This window comes from Melanostigma gelatinosum (assembly GCF_949748355.1).
Source record: "Melanostigma gelatinosum genome assembly, chromosome: 6".
Classification (NCBI taxonomy): domain Eukaryota; kingdom Metazoa; phylum Chordata; class Actinopteri; order Perciformes; family Zoarcidae; genus Melanostigma; species Melanostigma gelatinosum.
In genome coordinates this window covers 26,312,003-26,328,634 of record NC_136639.1, presented here as the reverse complement: position 1 = coordinate 26,328,634, position 16,632 = coordinate 26,312,003, and positions in this window count along the sequence as shown.

The following is a 16,632-nucleotide window of genomic DNA, read 5'->3' as shown; positions in this document are numbered from 1 at the left end:
CACTACTCCAACTTTTGCTGAGATGTGGAAAGGTTGCATTTTTTGACCTTTACTCTAGCTTAAAATCAGGTTCCACTGAGATTTGAACTCAGATCACTGGAGTCAAATTCCAGAGTGCTGACCATTACACCATGGAACCGCTATGCCCTACATTAATACACAGTTTTGGTAGACAGTTTCTTATTTGGCATCCGCAAGTACGTTATCTGTGCAGGGAATAGGACATTGAAGGCATTCAACGGTACCAATGATAAAGAAGCTAACAAGACACAGAAACCGTTTCAGGCTAACTTCAAAATGTTCATAAGCTCAGCAGAGGATTTGGGAACTGACAAGTAAAGAAATTTTATTGAGAGACTTCCAACAAAGAATGAATTCAGCAACATATAGGCCAACAGTATTTTGTCAAATGCCTGCTCCTTAACACACAAAGCATTGCTAAGATTTCTTTCACAATATCATGTTACAGTCAACGGAACCAGTGAAAAGAAATTGCTGTCAGAAGTGGGATTCGAACCCACGCCTCCAGTGGAGACTGCGACCTGAACGCAGCGCCTTGGACCGCTCGGCCATCCTGACTGAAAAAACCCTAAGTTTGCTTTGTTTTGCCATCTAATGAGCCTTTAAGTGCATTAATATGTTCCGCAAACACGACGTCTTGAATCAGTATTCATTGCCGTTGACCCCACTAACACAGCCCCTTGTGTTTTTTTAACACACAAATGGTTGGACACAGCCCCCATCTGACGTCGAAAAGCTGTGGGTGGATGGGGTTTCCAAAGCTGGTCGACCATCCAACAAGCACCTCTGATGGAGTATATGGGTCCCTTGATGACTCTAACGGCAAGAACCTGAGTTGAAATGTCAGTCAAACTTCTTTTTTTATGGCGATTACAAGACACAATACAAAGTGTGCATGTATGGTTCAGTATAAACCATTTTACTCCCTTACAACAGTACTTCATTCTTAGATCACTCCTATCTGGTCTCACTTGTACCTGAAGCAAGATGGCCACACCACTCCAACTTTTGCTGAGATGTGGAAAGGTTGCATTTTTTGACCTTTACTCTAGCTTAAAATCAGGTTCCACTGAGATTTGAACTCAGATCACTGGATTCAGAGTCCAGAGTGCTGACCATTACTCAGTACGGAACCAGTGAAAAGCAATTGCTGTCAGAAGTGGGATTCGAACCCACGCCTCCAGTGGAGACTGCGACCTGTACGCAGCGCCTTGGACCGCTCGGCCATCCTGACTGAAAAAACCCTAAATTTGCTTTGTTTTGCCATCTAATGAGCCTTTAAGTGCATTAATATGTTCTGCAAACACGACGTCTTGAATCAGTATTCATTGCCGTTGACCCACTAACACAGCCCCTTGTGTTTTTTTAACACACAAATGGTTGGACACAGCCCCCATCTGACGTCGAAAAGCTGTGGGTGGATGGGGTTTCCAAAGCTGGTCGACCATTCAACAAGCACCTCTGATGGAGTATACGGGTCCCTTGATGACTCTAACGGGAAGAACCTGAGTTGAAATGTCAGTCAAACTTCTTTTTTTATGGCGATTACAAGACACAATACAAAGTGTGCATCCATGGTTCAAGTGGAAACCATTTTACTCCCTGACAACAGTACTTCATTCTTCGATCACTCCTCTCTGGTCTCACTTGTACCTGAAGCAATATGGCCACACCACTCCAACTTTTGCTGAGATGTGGAAAGGTTGCATTTTTTGACCTTTACTCTAGCTTAAAATCAGGTTCCACTGAGATTTGAACTCAGATCACTGGATTCAGAGTCCAGAGTGCTGACCATTACACCATGGAACCTCCATGACCTATAAAGATACACAGTTTTGGTAGACAGTTTCTTATTTGGCATCCGCAAGTACGTTATCTGTGCAGGGAATAGGACATTGAAGGCATTCAACGGTACCAATGACAAAGAAGCTAACAAGACACAGAAACCGTTTAAATGAATTCAGCAACATATAGGCCAACAGTATTTTGTCAAATGCCTGCTCCTTAACACACAAAGCATTGCTAAGATTTATTTCACAATATCATGTTACAGTCAACGGAACCAGTGAAAAGCAATTGCTGTCAGAAGTGGGATTCGAACCCACGCCTCCAGTGGAGACTGCCACCTGAACGCAGCGCCTTGGACCGCTCGCCATTCTGACTGAAAAAACCCTAAGTTTGCTTTGTTTTGCCATCTAATGAGCCTTTAAGTGCATTAATATGTTCCGCAAACACGACGTCTTGAATCAGTATTCATTGCCGTTGACCCCACTAACACAGCCCCTTGTGTTTTTTTAACACACAAATGGTTGGACACAGCCCCCATCTGACGTCGAAAAGCTGTGGGTGGATGGGGTTTCCAAAGCTGGTCGACCATCCAACAAGCACCTCTGATGGAGTATACGGGTCCCTTGATGACTCTAACGGCAAGAACCTGAGTTGAAATGTCAGTCAAACTTCTTTTTTTATGGCGATTACAAGACACAATACAAAGTGTGCATGCATGGTTCAGTATAAACCATTTTACTCCCTGACAACAGTACTTCATTCTTAGATCACTCCTATCTGGTCTCACTTGTACCTGAAGCAAGATGGCCACACCACTCCAACTTTTGCTGAGATGTGGAAAGGTTACATTTTTTTACCTTTACTCTAGCTTAAAATCAGGTTCCACTGAGATTTGAACTCAGATCACTGGATTCAGAGTCCAGAGTGCTGACCATTACTCAGTACGGAACCAGTGAAAAGCAATTGCTGTCAGAAGTGGGATTCGAACCCACGCCTCCAGTGGAGACTGCGACCTGAACGCAGCGCCTTGGACCGCTCGGCCATCCTGACTGAAAAAACCCTAAGTTTGCTTTGTTTTGCCATCTAATGAGCCTTTAAGTGCATTAATATGTTCCGCAAACACGACGTCTTGAATCAGTATTCATTGCCGTTGACCCCACTAACACAGCCCCTTGTGTTTTTTTAACACACAAATGGTTGGACACAGCCCCCATCTGACGTCGAAAAGCTGTGGGTGGATGGGGTTTCCAAAGCTGGTCGACCATCCAACAAGCACCTCTGATGGAGTATACGGGTCCCTTGATGACTCTAACGGCAAGAACCTGAGTTGAAATGTCAGTCAAACTTCTTTTTTTATGGGGATTACAAGACACAATACAAAGTGTGCATCCATGGTTCAAGTGGAAACCATTTTACTCCCTGACAACAGTACTTCATTCTTAGATCACTCCTCTCTGGTCTCACTTGTACCTGAAGCAAGATGGCCACACCACTCCAACTTTTGCTGAGATGTGGAAAGGTTGCATTTTTTGACCTTTACTCTAGCTTAAAATCAGGTTCCACTGAGATTTGAACTCAGATCACTGGAGTCAAAGTCCAGAGTGCTGACCATTACACCATGGAACCGCTATGCCCTACATTAATACACAGTTTTGGTAGACAGTTTCTTATTTGGCATCCGCAAGTACGTTATCTGTGCAGGGAATAGGACATTGAAGGCATTCAACGGTACCAATGATAAAGAAGCTAACAAGACACAGAAACCGTTTCAGGCTAACTTCAAAATGTTCATAAGCTCAGCAGAGGATTTGGGAACTGACAAGTAAAGAAATTGTATTGAGAGACTTCCAACAAAGAATGAATTCAGCAACATATAGGCCAACAGTATTTTGTCAAATGCCTGCTCCTTAACACACAAAGCATTGCTAAGATTTCTTTCACAATATCATGTTACAGTCAACGGAACCAGTGAAAAGAAATTGCTGTCAGAAGTGGGATTCGAACCCACGCCTCCAGTGGAGACTGCGACCTGAACGCAGCGCCTTGGACCGCTCGGCCATCCTGACTGAAAAAACCCTAAGTTTGCTTTGTTTTGCCATCTAATGAGCCTTTAAGTGCATTAATATGTTCTGCAAACACGACGTCTTGAATCAGTATTCATTGCCGTTGACCCCACTAACACAGCCCCTTGTGTTTTTTTAACACACAAATGGTTGGACACAGCCCCCATCTGACGTCGAAAAGCTGTGGGTGGATGGGGTTTCCAAAGCTGGTCGACCATCCAACAAGCACCTCTGATGGAGTATACGGGTCCCTTGATTACTCTAACGGCAAGAACCTGAGTTGAAATGTCAGTCAAACTTCTTTTTTTATGGCGATTACAAGACACAATACAAAGTGTGCATGCATGGTTCAGTATAAACCATTTTACTCCCTGACAACAGTACTTCATTCTTAGATCACTCCTATCTGGTCTCACTTGTACCTGAAGCAAGATGGCCACACCACTCCAACTTTTGCTGAGATGTGGAAAGGTTACATTTTTTGACCTTTACTCTAGCTTAAAATCAGGTTCTACTGAGATTTGAACTCAGATCACTGGATTCAGAGTCCAGAGTGCTGACCATTACTCAGTACGGAACCAGTGAAAAGCAATTGCTGTCAGAAGTGGGATTCGAACCCACGCCTCCAGTGGAGACTGCGACCTGAACGCAGCGCCTTGGACCGCTCGGCCATCCTGACTGAAAAAACCCTAAGTTTGCTTTGTTTTGACATCTAATGAGCCTTTAAGTGCATTAATATGTTCCGCAAACACGACGTCTTGAATCAGTATTCATTGCCGTTGACCCCACTAACACAGCCCCTTGTGTTTTTTTAACACACAAATGGTTGGACACAGCCCCCATCTGACGTCGAAAAGCTGTGGGTGGATGGGGTTTCCAAAGCTGGTCGACCATCCAACAAGCACCTCTGATGGAGTATACGGGTCCCTTGATGACTCTAACGGCAAGAACCTGAGTTGAAATGTCAGTCAAACTTCTTTTTTTATGGGGATTACAAGACACAATACAAAGTGTGCATCCATGGTTCAAGTGGAAACCATTTTACTCCCTGACAACAGTACTTCATTCTTAGATCACTCCTCTCTGGTCTCACTTGTACCTGAAGCAAGATGGCCACACCACTCCAACTTTTGCTGAGATGTGGAAAGGTTGCATTTTTTGACCTTTACTCTAGCTTAAAATCAGGTTCCACTGAGATTTGAACTCAGATCACTGGAGTCAAATTCCAGAGTGCTGACCATTACACCATGGAACCGCTATGCCCTACATTAATACACAGTTTTGGTAGACAGTTTCTTATTTGGCATCCGCAAGTACGTTATCTGTGCAGGGAATAGGACATTGAAGGCATTCAACGGTACCAATGATAAAGAAGCTAACAAGACACAGAAACCGTTTCAGGCTAACTTCAAAATGTTCATAAGCTCAGCAGAGGATTTGGGAACTGACAAGTAAAGAAATTGTATTGAGAGACTTCCAACAAAGAATGAATTCAGCAACATATAGGCCAACAGTATTTTGTCAAATGCCTGCTCCTTAACACACAAAGCATTGCTAAGATTTCTTTCACAATATCATGTTACAGTCAACGGAACCAGTGAAAAGAAATTGCTGTCAGAAGTGGGATTCGAACCCACGCCTCCAGTGGAGACTGCGACCTGAACGCAGCGCCTTGGACCGCTCGGCCATCCTGACTGAAAAAACCCTAAGTTTGCTTTGTTTTGCCATCTAATGAGCCTTTAAGTGCATTAATATGTTCCGCAAACACGACGTCTTGAATCAGTATTCATTGCCGTTGACCCCACTAACACAGCCCCTTGTGTTTTTTTAACACACAAATGGTTGGACACAGCCCCCATCTGACGTCGAAAAGCTGTGGGTGGATGGGGTTTCCAAAGCTGGTCGACCATCCAACAAGCACCTCTGATGGAGTATACGGGTCCCTTGATGACTCTAACGGCAAGAACCTGAGTTGAAATGTCAGTCAAACTTCTTTTTTTATGGCGATTACAAGACACAATACAAAGTGTGCATGCATGGTTCAGTATAAACCATTTTACTCCCTGACAACAGTACTTCATTCTTAGATCACTCCTATCTGGTCTCACTTGTACCTGAAGCAAGATGGCCACACCACTCCAACTTTTGCTGAGATGTGGAAAGGTTACATTTTTTGACCTTTACTCTAGCTTAAAATCAGGTTCCACTGAGATTTGAACTCAGATCACTGGATTCAGAGTCCAGAGTGCTGACCATTACTCAGTACGGAACCAGTGAAAAGCAATTGCTGTCAGAAGTGGGATTCGAACCCACGCCTCCAGTGGAGACTGCGACCTGAACGCAGCGCCTTGGACCGCTCGGCCATCCTGACTGAAAAAACCCTAAGTTTGCTTTGTTTTGCCATCTAATGAGCCTTTAAGTGCATTAATATGTTCCGCAAACACGACGTCTTGAATCAGTATTCATTGCCGTTGACCCCACTAACACAGCCCCTTGTGTTTTTTTAACACACAAATGGTTGGACACAGCCCCCATCTGACGTCGAAAAGCTGTGGGTGGATGGGGTTTCCAAAGCTGGTCGACCATCCAACAAGCACCTCTGATGGAGTATACGGGTCCCTTGATGACTCTAACGGCAAGAACCTGAGTTGAAATGTCAGTCAAACTTCTTTTTTTATGGGGATTACAAGACACAATACAAAGTGTGCATCCATGGTTCAAGTGGAAACCATTTTACTCCCTGACAACAGTACTTCATTCTTAGATCACTCCTCTCTGGTCTCACTTGTACCTGAAGCAAGATGGCCACACCACTCCAACTTTTGCTGAGATGTGGAAAGGTTGCATTTTTTTACCTTTACTCTAGCTTAAAATCAGGTTCCACTGAGATTTGAACTCAGATCACTGGAGTCAAATTCCAGAGTGCTGACCATTACACCATGGAACCGCTATGCCCTACATTAATACACAGTTTTGGTAGACAGTTTCTTATTTGGCATCCGCAAGTACGTTATCTGTGCAGGGAATAGGACATTGAAGGCATTCAACGGTACCAATGATAAAGAAGCTAACAAGACACAGAAACCGTTTCAGGCTAACTTCAAAATGTTCATAAGCTCAGCAGAGGATTTGGGAACTGACAAGTAAAGAAATTGTATTGAGAGACTTCCAACAAAGAATGAATTCAGCAACATATAGGCCAACAGTATTTTGTCAAATGCCTGCTCCTTAACACACAAAGCATTGCTAAGATTTCTTTCACAATATCATGTTACAGTCAACGGAACCAGTGAAAAGAAATTGCTGTCAGAAGTGGGATTCGAACCCACGCCTCCAGTGGAGACTGCAACCTGAACGCAGCGCCTTGGACCGCTCGGCCATCCTGACTGAAAAAACCCTAAGTTTGCTTTGTTTTGCCATCTAATGAGCCTTTAAGTGCATTAATATGTTCCGCAAACACGACGTCTTGAATCAGTATTCATTGCCGTTGACCCCACTAACACAGCCCCTTGTGTTTTTTTAACACACAAATGGTTGGACACAGCCCCCATCTGACGTCGAAAAGCTGTGGGTGGATGGGGTTTCCAAAGCTGGTCGACCATCCAACAAGCACCTCTGATGGAGTATATGGGTCCCTTGATGACTCTAACGGCAAGAACCTGAGTTGAAATGTCAGTCAAACTTCTTTTTTTATGGCGATTACAAGACACAATACAAAGTGTGCATGCATGGTTCAGTATAAACCATTTTACTCCCTTACAACAGTACTTCATTCTTAGATCACTCCTATCTGGTCTCACTTGTACCTGAAGCAAGATGGCCACACCACTCCAACTTTTGCTGAGATGTGGAAAGGTTGCATTTTTTGACCTTTACTCTAGCTTAAAATCAGGTTCCACTGAGATTTGAACTCAGATCACTGGATTCAGAGTCCAGAGTGCTGACCATTACTCAGTACGGAACCAGTGAAAAGCAATTGCTGTCAGAAGTGGGATTCGAACCCACGCCTCCAGTGGAGACTGCGACCTGAACGCAGCGCCTTGGACCGCTCGGCCATCCTGACTGAAAAAACCCTAAATTTGCTTTGTTTTGCCATCTAATGAGCCTTTAAGTGCATTAATATGTTCTGCAAACACGACGTCTTGAATCAGTATTCATTGCCGTTGACCCACTAACACAGCCCCTTGTGTTTTTTTAACACACAAATGGTTGGACACAGCCCCCATCTGACGTCGAAAAGCTGTGGGTGGATGGGGTTTCCAAAGCTGGTCGACCATTCAACAAGCACCTCTGATGGAGTATACGGGTCCCTTGATGACTCTAATGGCAAGAACCTGAGTTGAAATGTCAGTCAAACTTTTTTTTTTATGGCGATTACAAGACACAATACAAAGTGTGCATCCATGGTTCAAGTGGAAACCATTTTACTCCCTGACAACAGTACTTCATTCTTCGATCACTCCTCTCTGGTCTCACTTGTACCTGAAGCAATATGGCCACACCACTCCAACTTTTGCTGAGATGTGGAAAGGTTGCATTTTTTTACCTTTACTCTAGCTTAAAATCAGGTTCCACTGAGATTTGAACTCAGATCACTGGATTCAGAGTCCAGAGTGCTGACCATTACACCATGGAACCTCCATGACCTATAAAGATACACAGTTTTGGTAGACAGTTTCTTATTTGGCATCCGCAAGTACGTTATCTGTGCAGGGAATAGGACATTGAAGGCATTCAACGGTACCAATGACAAAGAAGCTAACAAGACACAGAAACCGTTTCAATGAATTCAGCAACATATAGGCCAACAGTATTTTGTCAAATGCCTGCTCCTTAACACACAAAGCATTGCTAAGATTTATTTCACAATATCATGTTACAGTCAACGGAACCAGTGAAAAGTAATTGCTGTCAGAAGTGGGATTCGAACCCACGCCTACAGTGGAGACTGCGACCTGAACGCAGCGCCTTGGACCGCTCGGCCATCCTGACTGAAAAAACCCAAAATTTGCTTTGTTTTGCCATCTAATGAGCCTTTAAGTGCATTAATATGTTCCGCAAACACGACGTCTTGAATCAGTATTCATTGCCGTTGACCCCACTAACACAGCCCCTTGTGTTTTTTTAACACACAAATGGTTGGACACAGCCCCCATCTGACGTCGAAAAGCTGTGGGTGGATGGGGTTTCCAAAGCTGGTCGACCATCCAACAAGCACCTCTGATGGAGTATACGGGTCCCTTGATGACTCTAACGGCAAGAACCTGAGTTGAAATGTCAGTCAAACTTCTTTTTTTATGGGGATTACAAGACACAATACAAAGTGTGCATCCATGGTTCAAGTGGAAACCATTTTACTCCCTGACAACAGAACTTCATTCTTAGATCACTCCTCTCTGGTCTCACTTGTACCTGAAGCAAGATGGCCACACCACTCCAACTTTTGCTGAGATGTGGAAAGGTTGCATTTTTTTACCTTTACTCTAGCTTAAAATCAGGTTCCACTGAGATTTGAACTCAGATCACTGGATTCAGAGTCCAGAGCGCTGACCATTACACCATGGAACCTCAATGCCTTATATAGATACACAGTTTTGGTAGACAGTTTCTTATTTGGCATCCGCAAGTACGTTATCTGTGCAGGGAATAGGACATTGAAGGCATTCAACGGTACCAATGACAAAGAAGCTAACAAGACACAGAAACCGTTTCAGGCTAACTTCAAAATGTTCGTAAGCTCAGCAGAGGATTTGGGAACTGACAAGTAAAGAAATTGTTTTGAGAGACTTCCAACAAACAATGAATTCAGCAACATATAGGCCAACAGTATTTTGTCAAATGCCTGCTCCTTAACACACAAAGCATTGGTAAGATTTCTTTCACAATATCATGTTACAGTCAACGGAACCAGTGAAAAGCAATTGCTGTCAGAAGTGGGATTCGAACCCACGCCTCCAGTGGAGACTGCGACCTGAACGCAGCGTCTTGGACCGCTCAGCCATCCTGACTGAAAAAACCCTAAGTTTGCTTTGTTTTGCCATCTAATGAGCCTTTAAGTGCATTAATATGTTCCGCAAACACGACGTCTTGAATCAGTATTCATTGCCGTTGACCCCACTAACACAGCCCCTTGTGTTTTTTTAACACACAAATGGTTGGACACAGCCCCCATCTGACGTCGAAAAGCTGTGGGTGGATGGGGTTTCCAAAGCTGGTCGACCATCCAACAAGCACCTCTGATGGAGTATACGGGTCCCTTGATGACTCTAACGGCAAGAACCTGAGTTGAAATGTCAGTCAAACTTCTTTTTTTATGGCGATTACAAGACACAATACAAAGTGTGCATGCATGGTTCAGTATAAACCATTTTACTCCCTGACAACAGTACTTCATTCTTAGATCACTCCTATCTGGTCTCACTTGTACCTGAAGCAAGATGGCCACACCACTCCAACTTTTGCTGAGATGTGGAAAGGTTACATTTTTTGACCTTTACTCTAGCTTAAAATCAGGTTCCACTGAGATTTGAACTCAGATCACTGGATTCAGAGTCCAGAGTGCTGACCATTACTCAGTACGGAACCAGTGAAAAGCAATTGCTGTCAGAAGTGGGATTCGAACCCACGCCTCCAGTGGAGACTGCGACCTGAACGCAGCGCCTTGGACCGCTCGGCCATCCTGACTGAAAAAACCCTAAGTTTGCTTTGTTTTGCCATCTAATGAGCCTTTAAGTGCATTAATATGTTCCGCAAACACGACGTCTTGAATCAGTATTCATTGCCGTTGACCCCACTAACACAGCCCCTTGTGTTTTTTTAACACACAAATGGTTGGACACAGCCCCCATCTGACGTCGAAAAGCTGTGGGTGGATGGGGTTTCCAAAGCTGGTCGACCATCCAACAAGCACCTCTGATGGAGTATACGGGTCCCTTGATGACTCTAACGGCAAGAACCTGAGTTGAAATGTCAGTCAAACTTCTTTTTTTATGGGGATTACAAGACACAATACAAAGTGTGCATCCATGGTTCAAGTGGAAACCATTTTACTCCCTGACAACAGTACTTCATTCTTAGATCACTCCTCTCTGGTCTCACTTGTACCTGAAGCAAGATGGCCACACCACTCCAACTTTTGCTGAGATGTGGAAAGGTTGCATTTTTTTACCTTTACTCTAGCTTAAAATCAGGTTCCACTGAGATTTGAACTCAGATCACTGGAGTCAAATTCCAGAGTGCTGACCATTACACCATGGAACCGCTATGCCCTACATTAATACACAGTTTTGGTAGACAGTTTCTTATTTGGCATCCGCAAGTACGTTATCTGTGCAGGGAATAGGACATTGAAGGCATTCAACGGTACCAATGATAAAGAAGCTAACAAGACACAGAAACCGTTTCAGGCTAACTTCAAAATGTTCATAAGCTCAGCAGAGGATTTGGGAACTGACAAGTAAAGAAATTGTATTGAGAGACTTCCAACAAAGAATGAATTCAGCAACATATAGGCCAACAGTATTTTGTCAAATGCCTGCTCCTTAACACACAAAGCATTGCTAAGATTTCTTTCACAATATCATGTTACAGTCAACGGAACCAGTGAAAAGAAATTGCTGTCAGAAGTGGGATTCGAACCCACGCCTCCAGTGGAGACTGCAACCTGAACGCAGCGCCTTGGACCGCTCGGCCATCCTGACTGAAAAAACCCTAAGTTTGCTTTGTTTTGCCATCTAATGAGCCTTTAAGTGCATTAATATGTTCCGCAAACACGACGTCTTGAATCAGTATTCATTGCCGTTGACCCCACTAACACAGCCCCTTGTGTTTTTTTAACACACAAATGGTTGGACACAGCCCCCATCTGACGTCGAAAAGCTGTGGGTGGATGGGGTTTCCAAAGCTGGTCGACCATCCAACAAGCACCTCTGATGGAGTATATGGGTCCCTTGATGACTCTAACGGCAAGAACCTGAGTTGAAATGTCAGTCAAACTTCTTTTTTTATGGCGATTACAAGACACAATACAAAGTGTGCATGCATGGTTCAGTATAAACCATTTTACTCCCTTACAACAGTACTTCATTCTTAGATCACTCCTATCTGGTCTCACTTGTACCTGAAGCAAGATGGCCACACCACTCCAACTTTTGCTGAGATGTGGAAAGGTTGCATTTTTTGACCTTTACTCTAGCTTAAAATCAGGTTCCACTGAGATTTGAACTCAGATCACTGGATTCAGAGTCCAGAGTGCTGACCATTACTCAGTACGGAACCAGTGAAAAGCAATTGCTGTCAGAAGTGGGATTCGAACCCACGCCTCCAGTGGAGACTGCGACCTGAACGCAGCGCCTTGGACCGCTCGGCCATCCTGACTGAAAAAACCCTAAATTTGCTTTGTTTTGCCATCTAATGAGCCTTTAAGTGCATTAATATGTTCTGCAAACACGACGTCTTGAATCAGTATTCATTGCCGTTGACCCACTAACACAGCCCCTTGTGTTTTTTTAACACACAAATGGTTGGACACAGCCCCCATCTGACGTCGAAAAGCTGTGGGTGGATGGGGTTTCCAAAGCTGGTCGACCATTCAACAAGCACCTCTGATGGAGTATACGGGTCCCTTGATGACTCTAATGGCAAGAACCTGAGTTGAAATGTCAGTCAAACTTTTTTTTTTATGGCGATTACAAGACACAATACAAAGTGTGCATCCATGGTTCAAGTGGAAACCATTTTACTCCCTGACAACAGTACTTCATTCTTCGATCACTCCTCTCTGGTCTCACTTGTACCTGAAGCAATATGGCCACACCACTCCAACTTTTGCTGAGATGTGGAAAGGTTGCATTTTTTTACCTTTACTCTAGCTTAAAATCAGGTTCCACTGAGATTTGAACTCAGATCACTGGATTCAGAGTCCAGAGTGCTGACCATTACACCATGGAACCTCCATGACCTATAAAGATACACAGTTTTGGTAGACAGTTTCTTATTTGGCATCCGCAAGTACGTTATCTGTGCAGGGAATAGGACATTGAAGGCATTCAACGGTACCAATGACAAAGAAGCTAACAAGACACAGAAACCGTTTCAATGAATTCAGCAACATATAGGCCAACAGTATTTTGTCAAATGCCTGCTCCTTAACACACAAAGCATTGCTAAGATTTATTTCACAATATCATGTTACAGTCAACGGAACCAGTGAAAAGTAATTGCTGTCAGAAGTGGGATTCGAACCCACGCCTACAGTGGAGACTGCGACCTGAACGCAGCGCCTTGGACCGCTCGGCCATCCTGACTGAAAAAACCCAAAATTTGCTTTGTTTTGCCATCTAATGAGCCTTTAAGTGCATTAATATGTTCCGCAAACACGACGTCTTGAATCAGTATTCATTGCCGTTGACCCCACTAACACAGCCCCTTGTGTTTTTTTAACACACAAATGGTTGGACACAGCCCCCATCTGACGTCGAAAAGCTGTGGGTGGATGGGGTTTCCAAAGCTGGTCGACCATCCAACAAGCACCTCTGATGGAGTATACGGGTCCCTTGATGACTCTAACGGCAAGAACCTGAGTTGAAATGTCAGTCAAACTTCTTTTTTTATGGGGATTACAAGACACAATACAAAGTGTGCATCCATGGTTCAAGTGGAAACCATTTTACTCCCTGACAACAGAACTTCATTCTTAGATCACTCCTCTCTGGTCTCACTTGTACCTGAAGCAAGATGGCCACACCACTCCAACTTTTGCTGAGATGTGGAAAGGTTGCATTTTTTTACCTTTACTCTAGCTTAAAATCAGGTTCCACTGAGATTTGAACTCAGATCACTGGATTCAGAGTCCAGAGCGCTGACCATTACACCATGGAACCTCAATGCCTTATATAGATACACAGTTTTGGTAGACAGTTTCTTATTTGGCATCCGCAAGTACGTTATCTGTGCAGGGAATAGGACATTGAAGGCATTCAACGGTACCAATGACAAAGAAGCTAACAAGACACAGAAACCGTTTCAGGCTAACTTCAAAATGTTCGTAAGCTCAGCAGAGGATTTGGGAACTGACAAGTAAAGAAATTGTTTTGAGAGACTTCCAACAAACAATGAATTCAGCAACATATAGGCCAACAGTATTTTGTCAAATGCCTGCTCCTTAACACACAAAGCATTGGTAAGATTTCTTTCACAATATCATGTTACAGTCAACGGAACCAGTGAAAAGCAATTGCTGTCAGAAGTGGGATTCGAACCCACGCCTCCAGTGGAGACTGCGACCTGAACGCAGCGTCTTGGACCGCTCAGCCATCCTGACTGAAAAAACCCTAAGTTTGCTTTGTTTTGCCATCTAATGAGCCTTTAAGTGCATTAATATGTTCCGCAAACACGACGTCTTGAATCAGTATTCATTGCCGTTGACCCCACTAACACAGCCCCTTGTGTTTTTTTAACACACAAATGGTTGGACACAGCCCCCATCTGACGTCGAAAAGCTGTGGGTGGATGGGGTTTCCAAAGCTGGTCGACCATCCAACAAGCACCTCTGATGGAGTATACGGGTCCCTTGATGACTCTAACGGCAAGAACCTGAGTTGAAATGTCAGTCAAACTTCTTTTTTTATGGCGATTACAAGACACAATACAAAGTGTGCATGCATGGTTCAGTATAAACCATTTTACTCCCTGACAACAGTACTTCATTCTTAGATCACTCCTATCTGGTCTCACTTGTACCTGAAGCAAGATGGCCACACCACTCCAACTTTTGCTGAGATGTGGAAAGGTTACATTTTTTGACCTTTACTCTAGCTTAAAATCAGGTTCCACTGAGATTTGAACTCAGATCACTGGATTCAGAGTCCAGAGTGCTGACCATTACTCAGTACGGAACCAGTGAAAAGCAATTGCTGTCAGAAGTGGGATTCGAACCCACGCCTCCAGTGGAGACTGCGACCTGAACGCAGCGCCTTGGACCGCTCGGCCATCCTGACTGAAAAAACCCTAAGTTTGCTTTGTTTTGCCATCTAATGAGCCTTTAAGTGCATTAATATGTTCCGCAAACACGACGTCTTGAATCAGTATTCATTGCCGTTGACCCCACTAACACAGCCCCTTGTGTTTTTTTAACACACAAATGGTTGGACACAGCCCCCATCTGACGTCGAAAAGCTGTGGGTGGATGGGGTTTCCAAAGCTGGTCGACCATCCAACAAGCACCTCTGATGGAGTATACGGGTCCCTTGATGACTCTAACGGCAAGAACCTGAGTTGAAATGTCAGTCAAACTTCTTTTTTTATGGGGATTACAAGACACAATACAAAGTGTGCATCCATGGTTCAAGTGGAAACCATTTTACTCCCTGACAACAGTACTTCATTCTTAGATCACTCCTCTCTGGTCTCACTTGTACCTGAAGCAAGATGGCCACACCACTCCAACTTTTGCTGAGATGTGGAAAGGTTGCATTTTTTGACCTTTACTCTAGCTTAAAATCAGGTTCCACTGAGATTTGAACTCAGATCACTGGAGTCAAATTCCAGAGTGCTGACCATTACACCATGGAACCGCTATGCCCTACATTAATACACAGTTTTGGTAGACAGTTTCTTATTTGGCATCCGCAAGTACGTTATCTGTGCAGGGAATAGGACATTGAAGGCATTCAACGGTACCAATGATAAAGAAGCTAACAAGACACAGAAACCGTTTCAGGCTAACTTCAAAATGTTCATAAGCTCAGCAGAGGATTTGGGAACTGACAAGTAAAGAAATTGTATTGAGAGACTTCCAACAAAGAATGAATTCAGCAACATATAGGCCAACAGTATTTTGTCAAATGCCTGCTCCTTAACACACAAAGCATTGCTAAGATTTCTTTCACAATATCATGTTACAGTCAACGGAACCAGTGAAAAGAAATTGCTGTCAGAAGTGGGATTCGAACCCACGCCTCCAGTGGAGACTGCAACCTGAACGCAGCGCCTTGGACCGCTCGGCCATCCTGACTGAAAAAACCCTAAGTTTGCTTTGTTTTGCCATCTAATGAGCCTTTAAGTGCATTAATATGTTCCGCAAACACGACGTCTTGAATCAGTATTCATTGCCGTTGACCCCACTAACACAGCCCCTTGTGTTTTTTTAACACACAAATGGTTGGACACAGCCCCCATCTGACGTCGAAAAGCTGTGGGTGGATGGGGTTTCCAAAGCTGGTCGACCATCCAACAAGCACCTCTGATGGAGTATATGGGTCCCTTGATGACTCTAACGGCAAGAACCTGAGTTGAAATGTCAGTCAAACTTCTTTTTTTATGGCGATTACAAGACACAATACAAAGTGTGCATGCATGGTTCAGTATAAACCATTTTACTCCCTTACAACAGTACTTCATTCTTAGATCACTCCTATCTGGTCTCACTTGTACCTGAAGCAAGATGGCCACACCACTCCAACTTTTGCTGAGATGTGGAAAGGTTGCATTTTTTGACCTTTACTCTAGCTTAAAATCAGGTTCCACTGAGATTTGAACTCAGATCACTGGATTCAGAGTCCAGAGTGCTGACCATTACTCAGTACGGAACCAGTGAAAAGCAATTGCTGTCAGAAGTGGGATTCGAACCCACGCCTCCAGTGGAGACTGCGACCTGAACGCAGCGCCTTGGACCGCTCGGCCATCCTGACTGAAAAAACCCTAAATTTGCTTTGTTTTGCCATCTAATGAGCCTTTAAGTGCATTAATATGTTCTGCAAAC